This window comes from Triticum dicoccoides, chromosome 7B, assembly GCF_002162155.2.
Source record: "Triticum dicoccoides isolate Atlit2015 ecotype Zavitan chromosome 7B, WEW_v2.0, whole genome shotgun sequence".
Classification (NCBI taxonomy): domain Eukaryota; kingdom Viridiplantae; phylum Streptophyta; class Magnoliopsida; order Poales; family Poaceae; genus Triticum; species Triticum dicoccoides.
Window position 1 is genome coordinate 456,597,695 of NC_041393.1, and position 4,361 is coordinate 456,602,055.

The following is a 4,361-nucleotide window of genomic DNA, read 5'->3' on the forward strand; positions in this document are numbered from 1 at the left end:
GCCCTTTTTTACCTCCGGCGTCTAAAAAACGGCCCAGTCGCGCCCCCGGAAGCACAAATTTCGCTGGTTAGGGCCGAAATTGGCGCCGGCGGACCGAGGCCGAACCCGGCGCGCTGGGGGACGCCCGGGGGCGCTGGGGGAAGCGTTTTTGGTGCGAAAGTCCCACGGGCCCGCTGAGTCAGCGACCAGCCGCGTCTCGTCTTCCTCATCGCCTCGTTTCCCGCGGGGAATCAATGCCAAGGCTGCCGCCGGTCAGCCTTCCATTGATTCCCCACGGGCGGCGTAGTGATGGCCTGGCGACGCGCCGTCCCCCTCCCGTCTCCCTCTCCTCCCGACACTAGCCACCTCGTCTACACTGTCCGATGGGTAAGCGTTTCCCCGGCGACGGTGCGGCGGCCAACTGCACGAGTGGGAGGCGCACCTCCTCCATGAGGCCAACTACCTGGAGGCGTCCCAGTCCCCCCGCAGCCCGACGCCGAGCACCCCGCCTACTTCCATGACGAGATCGAACGCGTCCGGGCCTCCCTGCCGGAGGAGGTGCGCGGCCGCCCGGAGTACGCCGCCGACAACCACGCCATCTGGGCGGCGTACTTCTGACGCCGCCACGAGGAGCAGCTCGCCTCCACCAACAACGCGCCGGTGAGGGGGGCGCCACAACGCCGACGGCCGCTGCCTGTGGTGGGGCGTCCCCGGGCGGACGTTGCACTTCGGCCTCGAGCACCTGTCCCCCGCCGGAGCGGCGGCGGCATTTGGCTGCCGAAGCGCATGGCGGGAGGTTCGTCCTCCTCCTCCCACTCCCACTCGTCCGGATCGCCGGCGCTCACCACCGTCAAGGCCGAACCCGTGGAGACGCCGCTAGGGCAGCGCACTCGCGGTGGTGCCCTCGTCATCAACGAGGGCGGTCGTGGCTCCTCCTCCCGCCTCGTCAAGCCCAAGACAGAGCTGGGGCTCGTCGCCGTGAAGAGCGAGCACAACGACACGGCCGCCCTCGACGACGAGTCCGCCATCAAGTGGGCGCGCGAGGACTACGTCCGGCTAGAGACACAGCGCCAGCGCCGCGCCCTTGAGGAGTTCGCTGCTCGTCGCCGCGGCTGCGACGAGGGCGGTGTCATCGTCCTCGAGGACAGTGACAACGACGACGCACCACCACCGCCAACCAAGCCCGTCCGCCAAGGTGACGCAGGGCAGGGGTGCACCACGGACGGCGGCGGTGTGAAGAAGAAGGCCGACGACGACGGCGAGTACAATGCCTTCGGCGCGTTCTTCGGCCTGTAGGAGGGGCGGCGGGGGATGGCGGCGAAGTAGTTTTTTTTATGTTTTTAGTTTTGCATTATATTTTTAAGTTTTTATGTACAAATATCAATGAAATCGCCTAATATGTGTCGAATTTGGCCGAATTTTGTCGTCTTTGGCTGAATTTTGGCCGAGTTTATTTTTCAAAAAGACGGCGTCTCCCAACCGACCGCCCCCACGCCGAAAATATCGCCGGCGCGCCCCCAGGCGGCGATATTTCAAGCGCCTGAGGGGCCGAACGGCTGGAGATGCTCTAAAATTATGATACGTACACTTCTCTTATGCTCATAAGTAGGAAATAATGTGAGGAAGTGTCATTATTTTTGGAAGTTTCCCGGTGTTTGGAAGTTACGGTAGATAGTTTCATATATGTGATATTGTTTGTAAATTCTTGAGGCCTGTTCTTAGGATTTAGAAGAAATGATAAATAGGTATAACCTCATGGGGAATTCTGTTTCGTTAAAAAAAAAGGCAAAAATAGTGTGGAAATCCATTTTGGCTCTATTCCTGTGTTTTTCTTCTTCTTTTGTTGTCCTTACAGAAGGTAATAAGTTACTCCTTCCGTCCCAAAATAAGTGACTCAACTTTATACTAACTTTGTACTAAAGCTAGAGCTAGTACAAAGTTGAGTCACTTATTTTGGGACGGAGGGAGTATTTTTTATTAGCTTCTGATATAAATGAATATCTAATTAAGAACATATAGTCATCTTGTAAATTAACTAGATGTGAACTGATTGCTTGTGTGCAACAAGCATTCGAACAAGCATATACTGTTCACCAGAACACTGTTTTTGGGGCCTCTTTGGGTTATAGGATTTTCACAAGAGTTTTGGAGAATTCTCGGTAGTTAGGAATGTTCTTCCTACAAGAGCCCCTTGGAACAATTGAATGACATTGCAGGAATCCTATGAAATTCCTGCGGATCCAGATTTCTTTGTTTCAGAAGGATATTCATAGGACTTTTGAAGGACTGTAATCCTTAGGAAGGTTTCGTATGTTGGTGGTCTGTAGGGTTGCATTTAGGAAGTTTTCTTATGAGGTATTTTCTACTATATGTTAAAGGAAAAACCATTTGACACGGACCTCTTTGAAAAATTGTTCAGGTTTGCTATGGTGTGATAAAGTCTATAGTATTCAAGAAGGCATGATGGACGACACTTTAATCCTGCAATTTTCATGTTCATGCACTTTTTAGGGTTATGCAAATCAAATAGGCCTGGAATGAACCTGTCCGCAGGAATTTTGGAGCAATCCTTACATGAGGCTAGACCTCATGGAAAGTGTCTTTCTGGGTCTTGCATGGACCTTCCATCCGTTCCTCTTCTCAAATTCCGGCTAAATTCAGGTGGAGTATGCAAATGATTGTTTATGCGAATTCCTGTTGTTATTTGCCATAGGATTCAACAAGCAATCCAATGGTTTTTCTGTTCTGAACAGACATGAGTTTGAGCCAATATATTTTTAAGGAAATCCAAGGCAAATGAGCAAATAACAAGATTTTTGCTGGCCACACTGGATTAACCTGAGTTTTATTTATCCTTGGTGAAAATTTGCTTGCACACGGTATTGTTTTAGAGAAAAAATGAACAAGTCATAACTTCTTGAAGGCTGTGCAAATTCTAAAGGTTCACTGGTAGGTAGTTCAACTAGAGCAATTATTCTCGTTGAGTGAAGAATACGGTCTAATGCTCTTATAAGTAAATACTCCCTCCGTCCGAAGGGACAAGCATTTTCGGACGGAGGGAGTAGTAAGTTAACTCTGTGACAAATTAAATGTTAATCCACTGCTTAATGTAGTTCTCACAATTTGCAAACTCGAGACTTTGACCTAAAATGTCTAGTCATCTTCTATGCAATCACAGCATTGTCAATTTTCAACATGAATGAAGTGTGCAGGTAGTTTCCGTTTGTTTGCTTTTGACTAACTTTATTTATCTCTGTTGATCTCCTCCACCACAGTGGAAACTCGTTTTTTTGACCAAAATACTGTAGGGGAAGCACCAACGGTGTAGATTTAATATTAAAGAAAAGAAAAAAAGTTACATGATGTTCAAGGTCTACATGGCCAGACCAAGGTTAAAAAACAAAAGGCAACAGGCTAAACTAGAAGTTATTAACTTCAGACGAAAACAGTTGAGCTGAATGTCACTTGGAAAATGCACTTCCCAGAGGGTAAAAGAGGGATCCTGGTCTTTACAGATGAAATCCTTGCACTCCTTCCAGATATTCCATGCAGCACAGATATTGACTTCCATGAAGCATGGTCAACAGATTGTCTAAAGTTTTTTTAGCATGTCTAGATTGGTTAAAATTTAATATGGACAAGGTCACAATGATTTGTTTATTGTTTCACAATCATATTAATAGTAGCAATTTCAATGGTATCAATGTGTGACATAACCCACATATTTTGTTGCACTCATTATTGTTCAAAGTTCAAATTCGGCCAGTTAAACCACACCTTGTACAGATCAATAGAGTGTACTATTTTGTGTTCTAACTCTGTATCATATCAATTTTCGATTTATGTTGAATGTTTGATTTGTTTGTCTGTGCATCAGACCTGCAATTTATGGTCCATCAAGTGAATGTTAATATGTTATGTCTAAGTACATATACTTTTAAGCCTTTTTCTGTTGGGAAGTGTGAACATTTACTCATTTAGGACTTTAATATACTATGGTATGTCACTGTTATACTACGAAGCCGGGTTTTTGCAGCCTCCAGTTTTAGCATCTGAACTGATCATATCGATATTAGTTTTATGCCGAATGTATTGGTCCGAGACTAGCTCAATAACCAACTCAGACCAAATTAAGTTATGTTTATAGTGCTTACAGTAATCAAACTAAACCCCAAATGCAAGTGTGACAAGTATAGCTTAATATCTATATTTGCCAGGAAAGTTCTAGGAGTATTTCAACATTTCTGTAGTGTGGAAATTCTAGTAATTCGAGAGTCTAGTCAACCAAACCAACATGGATCATTAAAATAAACTTTGAAAACCTGATACTGTTACAGCAGTCTGATACTCCCTCCGTTCCTAAATATAAGTCTTTGAAGAGA

General features: G+C 46.5%; 1 protein-coding gene across 1 annotated transcript in view; it reads left to right on the forward strand.

Moving 5' to 3' along the window:
- The window catches only part of LOC119340646 (nuclear intron maturase 1, mitochondrial-like), a 5,671-nt gene extending 2,868 nt beyond the window's left edge, over positions 1-2,803 (forward strand). Inside the window, exon 2 of the mRNA XM_037612563.1 lies at positions 2,399-2,803. The gene's annotated coding sequence lies outside the window, so the exon portion shown is untranslated. The remainder of the gene's footprint in view (positions 1-2,398) is intronic.
- Positions 2,804-4,361: the final 1,558 nt, after the last annotated feature.